This window comes from Rhopilema esculentum, chromosome 4, assembly GCF_057945365.1.
Source record: "Rhopilema esculentum isolate cy_ngs chromosome 4, ASM5794536v1, whole genome shotgun sequence".
Lineage (NCBI taxonomy): Eukaryota > Metazoa > Cnidaria > Scyphozoa > Rhizostomeae > Rhizostomatidae > Rhopilema > Rhopilema esculentum.
This window is the reverse complement of record NC_142818.1, coordinates 11,685,403-11,700,164: the sequence shown is the minus strand read 5'-3', so window position 1 is coordinate 11,700,164 and position 14,762 is coordinate 11,685,403. Positions and strand designations below refer to the sequence as shown.

Sequence of the window (14,762 nt, the reverse complement as noted above, 5' to 3'; positions counted from 1 at the left end):
ATTTTCTAAAATTTCAATCACTCTAAAGTTTCAGTGGCTTTTCCAAAATTTCAATCGTGAATTGTTGATAGCCTCTTCCTGAACTTTGCCAAGCAGCCTCCTTTTCCACCCCAAAAGAATGTTATGTATTGTTGATTTATAACTCCTCTAACTACCTGCATCAGAAAAGGCACTGAAATAGTTGTGAGCCACGAGGAAATCGTTCATTAAAACAAGCAATTTTCCATACTGAACCCTATTGCAGCTCGCTTTTTGCCACTATTTAAAATGGCGTAAGTAAACAAATTTGCCTCACTCGGCAGTACACAGCATGACCCGAGTTAGACTTCAAGCGCCATAGGCGCTACTATCTCATTGTCTCAATCCGAGTCTGAGGTCAAAAGTTTTGCATTAAAGATTTTAAAGAATTTTTCAAAATGAGGCCGTAAGTCGAATTAGAGTATTATTACATTAGTAGAATTGGACACATCTGAACACACCTTAGGTATCTTTGCAAAATTCTATCTCTTGAAATCGATAGTCGGCATGGCAAGCCTAACCGCTATTCAAGCCACAGATAGGATAAATGACGAGATTGTATGAGACAATATATTGCGGGCGAGCGACAAAGTCCCCAGTTTGTTAAGAAAACATTTAATCTATTGCTGGTTCTCCAGAATATTGAAAACAAATATTGAAAATCAATCTTTGTTCACAATCGACGTCTACACTCTACACTCCCAATCAGTTTACCGCAAAAAATAATCACTGCACTTCAAGACACTCCCAATTGATAATGGGCGGCTGTATTGACAGGGGCGAGGTGGGAATATTTTTTTGCAGGGAAAATCCAATTACAGGCATGCCGGAGACAGGGGGCTGGGGGACGTCGCCCTCTCAATTTTTTGCTGAAGTATTATATTGTTTTATGGCATCTAGGATAATGGTTGAAAAACCACCGCAAATGTTTGCTAGTTTGTCTAGTGCCCCCTCACCCCAAAATGTGACCCGGCGTCCCTGTGCAATACAATTATTTAAAGACATACCATTATATGCTAAAAGGATATTAGGCAAAGAAGTACGGATCTCCCAAGCTGAAAATATGAATCAACAATGCATACAATTTTTGACAAAGGTAGCCGTTTCATTTCCTTTGTTTTTGCTGCTACCTTGTTTATAATTTCGTCAGACGGTAAGAGATTCATGTATTCATTTTTCACACTTATCAGCATCGAGCCTTAAAGGTTTACTTGCGTCATTCTTGCTCGTAATCGAGTCTTTATGCATTTCAACTTGGAAAAAACCCGCTCGAATTTTACTTATGTAACTGGACGACTAAGCAAGTATGCAACATATAGGTCATTCAATAAAATGCGCAAGGAATGTTACTCCACGTTATCTGAGATAAAGGGGGGCCCAAAAATTTTAGTAACATTATGAAAACATTTGCATTATTAAGTAGTACTTTGAGAAATAGATAAGTACTCTAATTCAGTTTCAACTTTTACCCTCTATACTAGTAAACCATATATACTTCATAGTTTATGTATGTTTAAATGATGATTAAGTGAAATTTATTCAGAGTTAATTTGACGAGGGGCTTTTGCACTGGCTGTTACTCCTGAGTTGATTATTGACTGTTATTCATATTTTTGGTCTCATGTGCCACGCTTTCTCGAGGGGCGATTCACTCTTGCAAATAGCGTGCGAGATTTTGCCTAAAACAAAAGGATTTCCGGGGATTTTCAGATGAAACAATAGGATTTTCACAAAAGGTGTACGAGATTTTCTTGGAGTGATTTGCCCCTCGCGCTTTCTCGTGGTTCTCTTGCATTTGTGTTACTCGTTTATTGGTATTGCGAAGTAGTCTTGGCCTCCGGGGGTTTTGTTTAGTAATGCTAGGGCAACATTTATGGCTTATGGCGGTTTTCATTCCCTAGGTTATTCTTAGGAGTATTTAAGGTTTTTTGGCATAGTGTTGGTTTCACTTTGCTTGGTGAAAGGCGACGAATAGAGTGTGCTGTTTTTTTCCCGGCCCTCTCTCCCTCTTTTTTCTCTTGATGCCTTTAAAAAAATTTCTCGTACCTTTAGGCATTCCTTTATGCTGTTAGCATTTATTTGGATGCTATTTGGTAGGAATGGTGCATCGGCTGTTAGTGGGGAAAAGAGTCTTTTCTTGTCAATTCCCTCCCCTTTATCAATTAAATTTGGGGGTTATTATGGAAAATTCCAAAGTAACCACTTCCTGTTTAAATCAGTGGTAGGTTTAGCGATTTGCACCGATGCACCAACGGCCCAACTCGCTCTTGATGATGTGGGAACGTAGCCTCATGACTGATTTTCTGATGTCTAGGGCATGATTTCTGAGGGAGCTTTTTGCCCTTCATTTTGTTGGTATTTTATTCACGAGTTAGAAAATTAATTCAAAATTACAGGTTCATTTGTAATAAATGGTATTGTTGTGCACCAGATCGAACGAACCATTGTAGGGTATAATTTAAATATTTGGCAAACACTTTATTTCCGCTGTTAATTATCTAGGTTTCTTTTGGTTGTAGGTCTTACGTGTTTTTAGCTGATTGGTTGTTATTAATACTTGTAAAATGCTTGTATATATAAATACGCTGTAGTAGTTTTAAGAATTAGGCTTTTTGGGAGAAGCATCTTGCTGTTCGTTCAAAATGCTGACGAAAGAAGTCGTTGTCTCTCTGCTCCTTTCTGCCACAAGTCGAGTTGAAAAGGGCCGTGAGTTATTTTATATATACTTAGTTGCACTGTAGTTAAAGTGTAATATAACATATTGGTGACCACGACGTGACCGGTCGAGAATACTTATTGGCGTGCTGAAAAAAAAAACCGATAAACTTGCGTTTTACATTTTGGTGTCGAATATAGGTTTTATTGCATTTTTCATTGGCCGTTTTGACGTAGTCGCTGTATTTGCTCGGGTTTGATGCTTTTCATATGTTTTTGTATATAGTTTTCTTTTTCTTATTTCACTTGCCGTTTTGACGTATTCACTGGAATTGTTCGGGGTTGATGTTCTGGGTATGGTTTTTATTTCTTGTTTCTTTGGAAATTTTGACGTCTTCGCCGCATTGGTTATCTTGTATCGTTTTTATTATTACGTCGGATTTCCGTTAAAAGTGAAGATTGAACTGAACTTTCGAGAAGCAATTTCAGAATGCTGATATACTTGTCTAAAGATTGTTCAAGACAGACTTTAATTCCGCTCGTTTTCTTCTTGATAACTCGAAAACAAAATCCGTGGTTGCACTCATTTCGGCAAAACTTTGGAAATATTGTGAAATTGTTTAGTTATTCACGTAGTTAAAATGGAAGCAACGGTAGAAGAATTACAAAACCGTGTGTCTGCTATGCAGGCAGCCCTGGAGGGAAACGCCCAGTCGGGACTTTTTAAACAACCGCCTTTCAGTGGATTCCAAAATGAAGACGTAAATGAATGGGTTGTAAAATTTAATCGACTTGCCAGGTTCTATGGTTGGGGCAATGCAAAAAAATTAAGTGCACTTCCATTGCTGCTTAATGGCCCAGCTTTGGCATGGTTTCAGACGCTCTCAGACGAAACTGCAGGAACTTTCGATAGCTTAATTGAAGCTTTAATTGCAAGATTTGGCAACAAAAACATCCAGTTTTTGATACGGCAAGAACTTTATGCCCGAAAACAGCTCGAACATGAGCCTCTAGTAACCTACACTGAAGACATCATAAAAAAGTGTCAACGACTGAATCTAAATGAGTTAGAAATGATGAACATTTTCATAAACGGCCTAAGCGCAGAACTAAAGAACCATGTTGTTTTAAACCAGCCAAAAACTTTCACAGAGGCAGACAACCTTGCCCGCCTCCGTGACGCTGTTTCAAAGTCTTTCGGCCCAACCGTCCCGCAAACCATTTCGCAAGACCAGCGTATTAAAGAACTTGAGGGCCAAGTTAATATATTGCTTGCGTTGGCTAGCAACAAGAGAACCGGCCAGTTAAACGCTTTAGATCAAATTGATTATGGTAACAACTTGGGTGGTGGTACATATGGTAATCATGTTGCAAATCAAAGCTCTTTTCAAAGTGACCTCCTGAATCTTAAAACAGAGCTAATTGCTGCAATTGATCAACGTTTTGTGTCTGGCAAACCTCAACCCATGAACAGGCTTCAACAAGGTGTAAGGGAAAGCTATGCAAGGGGGCGTAATTTACGTACCACCGATGGGCAACCTATTCGCAACAACTGCTATCGTGTGGGTCATGTGGCTCGATATTGTAGAAGTAATAATAGTGGTGTTTCTGGTAGAGAAAATGCAGTTCAAAATAATTCTCGCTTTCGGTCAACTCAAAACTTTCAGCAGGACAGATCCGGTACAAATTAATTAAACGAACAAGGGCCTTCTCGTTGGGGGAATTGAAGGAGGCCCAAACGGTTGAAAAGCAAATGAAGCCCCCGTTTTGTGAAAAAGCTGATTCGTCTTTCGAACAATGGGTTAATAAACGAAATCGTTTGACTAGTGCCAAGTTTCAATTAGAAAAACCTCTAAATGACATTGATATCGAGCCAAGAAAGGGAACCTACGCAGTACCGTGCTTACTAAAAGGGACATCATCAAGTGACGAATCTTCGATACTTGGAAATGTCTTGATTTGGGGATCAGTTGAAAATGAGCAGGTTAAATTACTCGTAGACACTGGCGCCGCTATTTCCGTAATTAGTGAAAGTTTTTTAATTCTGCTCTGCGCATGCATTACTCGCTGCAGACGCCGCGTAATGGACTCGAAAGTATTCAAACTGCAAATGGTGCCACTGTTGCTGTGAAAGGTTTTGTGACGTTTCCTCTCACCACTGGTAATGAGCATTATGAATGTCAGGCCTCAGTTGTCTCTGGCCTAGCTTACAATGTTGTGTTAGGTCGTGACTTTCTGCATAAAACCCATGCTGTTATTGATGTTCCTGGCCATATTGTAACATTTACGAATGATAACACTGTCTCATTTATAACTGGCAATACACCTCCATTGCTTTGCTCTGTCGCAGTTTTTTCTTCATTCGTCATTGAACCTCGTTCTGAAGCTATTATTCCTGTGCAGCTTTTGCAGTCGCACAGTAGTTCTGTCGCAGGCCTCGTCGAAGGTAATGAGAAATTAACCTCTCGTTATCGCCTCCTCCCAGCAGCTTCTATTTCATGCCCAACTAGTGAAGGAAATGTCTCGTTTCGTTTGTTAAATCCTTCTGATGAACCAGTGCTTCTTCATAAAGGAACAGTCATCGGCACGTTTTCTGAACTTTTGCACACTGACATCTTTCCTTTAAAAGGAGTGTCTCAGCTATGGATTCTGCTCCACAACCTCACAGCCTCCTTTCCGAACTTGAGTCTATTAAGAATGTCGATCTTTCAGAGGCCCAGAATGCAGCTCTCTCACAATTACTTTTATCGTATAAAGATATTTTCGCCTCATCTAGCCTTGATCTCGGCCATACTTCCATCATCGAACACGAAATTTACACAGGGGATGCTCGGCCCATTAAGTCTTCACCTTATCGAGTCTCTCAATTGCAACGTGAAGAAATTGAAACACAGATTTCAAATATGCTATCTCAAAATGTGATTCAACCTTCTTCGAGCCCTTGGAGCTCTCCTGTAGTTTTAGTAAAGAAGAAAGACGGTACGACGAGATTTTGTGTCGACTATCGAAAATTAAATGCTGTCACTCGCAAAGACAGTTATCCTCTTCCTCGCATTGATGATGCCCTTGACGCTCTTTCTGGATCTCAGTTCTTTACAACGCTCGATCTGCAGTCGGGCTATCACCAAGTTGCCATGCATCCGTCTTCACGAGAAAAAACTGCCTTCGTTTCACATGCAGGATTGTTCGAATATAATGTAATGAGTTTTGGTTTAACAAACACTCCACCGACTTTCCAACGACTGATGTCGAGAGTTCTTGCTGGCCTAGAATGGAAGGTTTGTCTCATCTATATAGACGATATTATCGTTTTTTCTTCTACTTTTGAAGAACATTTGCAAAGGCTGTCTCTCGTTTTCGATCGCATACGTCAGGCTAACTTGAAATTGAAACCAAGTAAGTGCCACTTTGCTCGCCATTCTGTGAAATTTCTTGGGTTTATTGTCTCTGCAAATGGTATTTCTGCTGACCCAGACAAGCTTGAAGTTGTAAACTCGTTTCCAGTGCCGTCCAATGTGAAGGATGTACGCAGTTTTCTTGGTCTCTGTAACTATTACAGACGTTTTGTCCATGATTTTGCACGCATAGCTTTACCTATAAATCAGCTAACAAGAAAGGACGTCAAGTTTGTGTGGAGTGCTGAATGTCAACACGCTTTCAACATACTAAAGCAGAGTTTGTGTTCCAATCCTGTTTTAGCTTATCCCGTTTTTAGTGAGCCTTTTCACCTGTATACTGATGCCAGCAACTCGGCTCTTGGGTATATTCTCGGCCAACGAGTTGCGGGTGTGGAGTATGTCGTGGCCTATGGTGGGCGTGAGCTGAATAATGCTGAAAAACGCTATAGCACCACGGAACGTGAAGCTCTTGCTGTAGTGGATGGAATTAAACGGTATCAACCTTATCTTCATGGCCGTAAATTTTTTGTCCATACAGACCACAGTAGCCTTTCATGGCTCATGAATGTGAAGGATCCTACAGGTCGGCTTGCTCGCTGGGCGTTGCAGCTGCAGCAGTACGATTTTGACATTGTTTATGGCCCTGGACCTTCCAACAACAACGCAGATGCGCTTTCACGACGATCTTATTCCTCAACCACTGTTTCTGGTCTTTCTCCGCCTATGGCTTCTATTAGGCACCCATGTCCTGCTCCTCCACAGCTCACCAAATTACAACGCGAAGATCGTGACCTTTTCGCCATTATTGAGTACCTCGAGTGTTCTCTCTTGCCAGATGATAACAATAAAGCGCGTACTCTGCTACTGACTGTCGACTCGTACTATCTGGACGAAAATGGGGTTTTATGTCATTTATGGACACCTAGTAAACGACATGTTCAGTCTTTATGTTCTCAGGTGGTAATTCCTGCAAGCCTTCGCCGAGAGATTCTTATTGCTTGTCACGATGAACCTACTGCTGGTCATTTAAGCGTTTTTAAAACGTATGAGAAAATTCGTTCTCGTTATTATTGGCACGGCATGTATAAAGACGTTGAACATTGGTGTACTTCATGTATTGATTGTTCGATGAAGAAGGTGCCTAGGGGTAAGAAGAAGGCACCCTTGCTGCCTATTCCTGTCGAAGGAGCCTCTGATCGAGTAGCCATGGACGTATTAGGCCCGTTTCCCGTTACAAACGACGGCAACCGTTATATTGTGGTTTTTCTGATTATTACACACGGTGGCCTGAAGCTTTTGCTTTGCCTTCTACTGAAGCGTCCATGATTGCTAACTTGCTTGTGGACAAGATTCTCGCTCGCCATGGTGCTCCGAAAACGCTTTTATCAGATCGGGGTTCGAATTTTCTTGCATCTATCGTTACAGAGGTCTGCAAATTGCTCAACACTCGCCAACTTCGGACTACCTCGTATCATCCGCAAACGGACGGACTAGTCGAAAGGTTTAATGGTACCCTTGCGGAAGCGTTGTCGATGTATGTCAGCTCAAATCAGAGGGATTGGGACCGCCACCTGCCATTGGTGCTTTTCGCTTACCGTGTCTCGCCTCACGCTACGACCCACGAATCGCCGTTTTATCTTTTATATGGGCGAGAGCCTCGTCTGCCAATTGATGCGTCTCTTATTTTGCCTTCGACAGCAAAACTTTCGTCCTCCGTTGCAGAACACCGTGCTCGCATTGTCGAAAATCTGGAAAACGCCCGTCGCATAGTTAAGACAAATACAGAGTTGGCTCAACAGCGCATGAAACACTACTACGATCAGAACAGTGCGCCAGTCTCCTTTGATATCGGATCCAAAGTCTGGGTGTACACCCCAAAAATGAGAAAGGGTCTTTCCAAAAAGTTAGCCCATAACTACCACGGACCATATCGCGTTGTCAAGAAGTTATCGCCTGTTCATTTTCGTTTAAGGACACTCGACAACCGTCCAGTTAGTGTTCCAGTGCACGCAAACCGCATGAAGCTGTACGTCGATCCGTCGGACCGTCCAACCGCTGCTCCTCCGCAATGTGACACGTTCGTTGATCTCAGTGATGTGGATTTACCGCCAGACAGTTTTCTACCAGAACCTAACCCGATAGCAAAAAGTGACTCGTCTGTAGATGAGCCCTCTATCACTCGTCCCGAGGATTACTGTACACCACAGGAGATTTTACCAGTTTGACGCGTTTTCGAGCCGGGAGGCTCGATTTCAAAGGGGGAGGTTGTGTTGTGCACCAGATCGAACGAACCATTGTAGGGTATAATTTAAATATTTGGCAAACACTTTATTTCCGCTGTTAATTATCTAGGTTTCTTTTGGTTGTAGGTCTTACGTGTTTTTAGCTGATTGGTTGTTATTAATACTTGTAAAATGCTTGTATATATAAATACGCTGTAGTAGTTTTAAGAATTAGGCTTTTTGGGAGAAGCATCTTGCTGTTCGTTCAAAATGCTGACGAAAGAAGTCGTTGTCTCTCTGCTCCTTTCTGCCACAAGTCGAGTTGAAAAGGGCCGTGAGTTATTTTATATATACTTAGTTGCACTGTAGTTAAAGTGTAATATAACAGTATGGTCGATGTACAATTGTGTACAATTGCTAATAGAATTCTGTACAATCTCTCCGTTTATGTACAATTGCTAATAAAATTCAGTGAGAATTATCTTACGCTAGCAGGTCTTCTTTTAAGGCCGGCTTCTACTTGAGCAAATTCTTTATCGAATTCGCTAGCAAATTCGCCGAACGTGCTTCCCTTTAGATGGAAGCGGTGTTGCCGGGAAATAGCTACACTTTCCAAACCATTGCTTAAATGGCAAAAGGAACTTGGAACTATTTTTTCTAAATTTAGCGAAAAAACTGTCTTTACCAACAAATTATTTAATCAAGATGCATTAGATACAACAAGAGAAGTCACAAAGTTGAAAAAGCGATCCCCTAAGAGAGATCTGCTGTTGTAAAAGGCAAAATTTCAGTTTGCTCCGGATTCACGGATGCATGCAGCGGCATCATTGATAATTACCAAGTTTATTGAAAGCATGGGAAAAGTCCCTTGATACCCACAAGGACAGTGACCAGATTATTCGTATTAAAGGTGTTCAGTCTCAGATGGACAGATTCGACTTACCGTTTGGCGTCATGCTATCCCAGAAAATACTGAAACATTCTAACAACCATAGCAAAACAGTTCAGAAGGGGGACATCTCTGCAGCAGATTGGTAGACAGTGGCGAGAATGGCTGTTAAAACACTCGAAAGCATTCGAACAGAAGAGGGCTTCTGTATTTTCTGGAGACTGGTTATGAAAGCTAAGTCTCAGTTTGAATCAGGGATGTAGTCGTAAAATTTTAACAAGGGAAGATCTATGAAATTTCTAAGCTGTTTATGTCATGTAATCATTGCAATTTGACAATGTCGCGAGTTAATGTTTTTCGAAACATTGGTTGAGTAGCCAGGTACATTGTTTATGTGTGAGCGGCAGCTGAGATGAGAGCATCAATACTGTGGGAAGAGTACGACGGGGGAGGGACGTTATTGCAAGTGAGGAGGCAAAATGTTTATATTATTCAGGGTTTCAGTGAAATTTTGATATATGGCATTCCAAGAATGGCAGAAATGCATCTAAAATATTTATGGCATCGATAAGGAAGAACTTTCTTCTTAATAATAATGACCCATTGGTTGGATTTTGAATTTAGACATTTCCTTCCGTGTTAACAAAACAGAGGTGATTTATCAGCTAATGAACTGTGCTACTGAAAATGTCATGCAGAACTGTTATTCAGTGAACCTGAAAAGTATTCATAGTTTACGGATAACAGATTGATTCAGGCATTTCCAAATGCAACAAAAAACCAATTTCTATAGAAAACTGCAACTAAACGTACTCAGTAAGAAATCATTCAAGAATTTTCTATCTGTATATGTCAAACTTTGTGTACATTTTCATGCATATAAAGCTTGCAATGCCTTTAAATCTTTCAGTTGTTTCTCTTTTCCTCTTCTGGTTTAGTTGTCAATGTCTGACTTTTGGTGAAGTAACAATTCTTTACAGCTTTGTTTGCATTATATGATTCTTCGCTGTATCCAAGCATAAACAATAGGGGGGGGGGGGGGGACTGAGCCCACTTTTTTCGAAACTCTTAACAAGGGGATCTGCGCCCTCCCTGAGCCCCCCAAACCATTACATCCCTGGTTTGAATGTCAGCAAACCATGGTTTCCCCAATCAAAAAAGGGCCTGTTTGTTATAAAGAAGGCAAGGCAACGCACGTGCTAAATTTCATACACAGTTGGAAAGTTCTTATCAATAAATATACTACCAAGCTTTAAACTTAATTACCTCTTCCGTAAAAGAAAGAATTTATCAGGATGGCTACAAGAAAAATATTCGTTTGGAGAACTTGTTGATTTACGCTTGGGATGGTAACAAATTTGAGAGGTTGGTCTGTGAGTTTTACAAGGCTGATTTGGACAAAAAGCTGTTAGCCTCTCATTGGAAAATATTGCGACCAAACCAATGATAAAGAAGCACCGCAGGCGCTAGATATCTAACTTGCTTGCGGAAATACTGGCAGAAAGACGATTCCAAGAAGGAAAACCAGTATATTCGAAAATCGGCATACCTGAGAGGTAAGCTATACAGTATCGGCTTGCCATATTCATTTCGAAGGTTTTAAGCTATAAATTGTTTTGGCAAACGGGTTTTTAGGATTTTTTAAAAATTTTACTTGCTGCGGGCTGCGGCAGCGGCACCGGCCTAGCCATTATTTATGTTGTCACAATTATTGCTTTTGGGCTTATTCGCAAAGAATCACAGACAAAGAAATCACGATAACAAAAATCATTTTACGAATATAAATTGAGCTATTATAGAGGGTTGCTTTTACAGGTAGATTTTTTTGACTTGCTTCCTGTTTGTGCTCGTGCAGGGCACAGCTATTTCTCCTCACAATAAGAGCAGAAAAGGAGGCTGTGCCCTCATTGAGGGCCTAAGCCTAAAATTATTGACAAAGATTCAATTGCATTGTTATAAAAAGGACACTTGAAGTTTGGTTATCATCTTGAGGTGGAGGTTCATCATGTGCCTCTGGTACCTCTTCAGCGGAAACATTTTTCCACGCCACGAATTTGAAATTGGGGGGCCAAGGCTAAACTAAAACAGGGGTCAAGGCTTCCTTCCCCTTTTACTGCAGCTTTAAAACTACTTGCTTTGCAAAAAGGCGGAGGGGCCGTGTCTCCTCTGCTCCCCCCCCCCCCCTGTCGCGTGGGCCTTGGTACTAACAGATACTTGTAGGAGGAACCCTTTGACACCATATAAAACTGGGGCACCAATATGTTAGTAGGCCTATGAACCCCAATGGGAAATGTGGCCCTGTTTGTATCTGTTTGTCCATGAAACTCTATGAGAAATACCTTGATACGAATAAAAACGAAGTCAAACCCGAACAGCCTGATTCCTTTGAAATTAAGTCTATTAAAGGATTTATTTCGCTATCATTTTCTGTTAGTCAATTTCATTTTTTGTTGAAAATCATCTTAGTTGTAAAAAAGTGTAGGGGCTGAAGCCCCCAGCCTCTTTTGCGCCGCCCATGAATTGACATTAGCAGTGAATCGTAGGATTCAACTATCAGTAAGGGAATATTGTTTTTAACATCCGAATTTTTGCAATTGTTTATCAAAACTTTAAATATAAATCTATTTTAGAATCTTATATATAAAGAGAATAGAAGAATAATAAAAGTGGCATTCTTTGTTCGCACGAAACTATGGAATGCTGCTCGCCTATCTTCAATAAAAACCCAAACTATATATTCTAGACCGGAAGTATTAACAATATCTTCTCATATAAATGATTTTTTTCGAATAAGCCTGAAATCAATATTTTTGTCAACGTAAACATTGCCAACGCCATTGCCTTTACGAACGCTGCAGCAAGAAATTTTTTTTAAAATATTAAAACCCCATTTACCAAAACAATTTATAGCTTAAAACTTCAAAATGAATATGGCAAGCTAATACAGTATAGCTGAACTTTCAAATTTATGCCGATTTTCAAAAATATTGCTTTTCCTTCGTCCTCCTTGCAATTTCCCGTACTGAGCCCTTATGCGGAATCGTCTTTTTGCCAGTATTTCCGCTTGAGTGATTTTGCCTCACCACCCCCATAGGCAATTAGGTCAAGTTAGACATCTAGCGCTTCTATATAATTAGAGCAACCAGGCCTGCAGCAACAATTTCTTCTTTGTGTAAATGCAGAAAAGGCCACTGTAGCAGGCTGCTCGACGGGCTCCAAGGAGTTCTTGTGGTAAAAAGTCGATAAAAATGTAGCAAATATGAAACACCGCAATACGCCGAGAATAAGCAACAATAAATACACGTATGTAAATCAGTAAAGGCTAATATTTCGCCCCGGCGTACGGGGCTTTATGAGAGTAAAAGATAAGCAGGGCTCGGAGAGAGGGGGGAGGGGGGGGGGTTACGTTAATAGGTTTTGAGGTACGGGACGTATTCAGGAATTTAGGAATTTAGAAAATATTTGGGAAATTTAGCATTAACGAAATGAATGTCCAGTTAGAAATGAAAGTATGAAATATGTGTGTAATATTATGATTTTGGGCAAAGGCCATGCAAAATTTGTTTGATGATTTTGTTGCGGCTTGAGAAATTTTTACTGTCTTGCGGAATTACGAGTATAGTTTTCATAGTGTTTGTGAAATTATGGGTTCATATTTTGAACAAAAATGGCACGTCACCGTCCAAAACTGGCCTTTGTTTACCCCTGAGGGGCTGAGTAGTGAGATTTTCGCTGTTTTCAAGCGAATGTTATGGAATCGTTAGGCGTCCTAAATGGATCACCAAAGCAATCAGTACCGCTACATTTCTGCTAAATCGCCTAAACGGCAGTTGTTTTAGGTCAGATTTAGGTTGTGGCATCAGTCACAAGTATAAAAAGTATCTCATTTTCCTAAACCTCACAAGTCAAATGTAACGTAGAACGTTTTTTAAAAGAGAGAGATAATTCAATGTTTTGGTGAATATTCAACAACTGGCGACTCACCGACTCATGTGATAGCGATTCGCAGGATTTATCAACACAAGTCTACAACGTGATTTGAGGCGGATTTTGCACTTTAGAAAAATTGTCCTACGTTTGACACAAACTGAAAACATAACATAGTGCAAAAATCGACTGCAGACTATAAAAAAAGTGTAGCAGGTATCGAGAAAAGAAGTTGATGTGTGTTTGGGCGAAAAATTTAAATTTGAAAATGCTATTAAAGGAAAACCGAAGAGCGGTTTCTGGAAAATTCCGATTTTGCCAACATTCGGGCGCTGAAAATGTTCTCGAATAACTTCTTACCTCTTGCAAACTATAAAAAACCATGAGCCACACCATGCTCCACCGATTACATTCCAAATGGTATTTTTATCTTTTTTCTGCCAAAAGTTATGGAAGAAAAACCGTTCAAAATTCCCCCATTTCTGTCTAAGTTTCGATGACTTTCGCATTACCTTGAATTTTTATTTATATATCAAAATATGAAAAAAGTGTAGATATGGTGTTTGTAATGTTTAAAAACAAAATGAGTCCTATAGATTTAGATTTAGTCAAAAGCTATTAAGGAAAACCAAAGGATAGTTTGCATGCCAATCGTCTGAATCGTCAGGCCTATGTAAATCAATCGAAGCGAGGTATTATGTACAAAGACATAGGACTCGGGATGGCACAAGAGGAACATGCCACCTACAGTTCCTTTGCAACTTCTTGCCAACTGCATAACCAAAAAGTACTTTTGAAATGTATTTGTGCTACATGAAATGTGTAAAGAGAACGGAGGTAAAGTTTTCCAATGCGATCTGCCAAGAGAAATGTTTAGTTCATTTGACCGCGGCTTTAAACGATTGCAAGAAAATGACTGTAAAATCCCTGTCAAACGAACTGAACATCGCATTGAGCAATACTCAACAATTGCAAATTTCGCTCAGCCTTGCTCAGCGTGCTGCTCAGTACAGGGTGGTCAAGCCTCTGCAACAAGAAATAAAAGTTTCTCGCAAAACTTTTGGCCTTCTTTTTATGTTGTCAAAATGGCGAGCTTGACGGTTCTAGTGAGCTCAATATCCACCAAAACTCTTAAGATATTTTTGGTGCAAAACTTGAATCTACCGCGCAAGTTAGCCAAACGCGAGTTTAGCAAAGTTCAGTTTGGTGGTCAAACGAAACGAACTTTTCACTGAGCAGGCATGTTGAGCGTTGCTCAGTAAAATGTTAAGTTCGTTTGACCGGGGCTTAAAGAGGTTTTTCAAGTGTATTCTAAGCTAATCAAAAGGGGGTGCCCTTTGCTATTTATGTTACATCATTTAATCCACCAACTTTTCCTCCCAGTAAAAATTCCTTAAAAAATGCTATGCCTGATAAGAAAAGAAACCTTTAAAATCGCTTGATATCAATATCCATTGTTTTGTTACCGAATTGCAAAGTTTAAATCTTTAATATGATGGATTGACTACTTACCGCATCTTCAACTTGACCAGAGGCAGCAACAACGAGCATCAAACAGACGATGGTACTCAAATTCAATTCCATTACCATGTTCTTCAAATCCATATATTTCCTGTATGTTCTCTAGGCCAAATACATGAACTTCTCGTGCCT

At 40.2% G+C, this 14,762-nt stretch overlaps 1 long non-coding RNA gene across 1 annotated transcript in view; it reads right to left on the bottom strand.

Moving 5' to 3' along the window:
• Positions 1-14,762, bottom strand: part of LOC148960430 (uncharacterized) — a 24,543-nt gene extending 9,781 nt beyond the window's left edge. The window contains exon 1 of the long non-coding RNA XR_016145286.1: positions 14,622-14,762. This is a non-coding gene — a long non-coding RNA (uncharacterized LOC148960430). The remainder of the gene's footprint in view (positions 1-14,621) is intronic.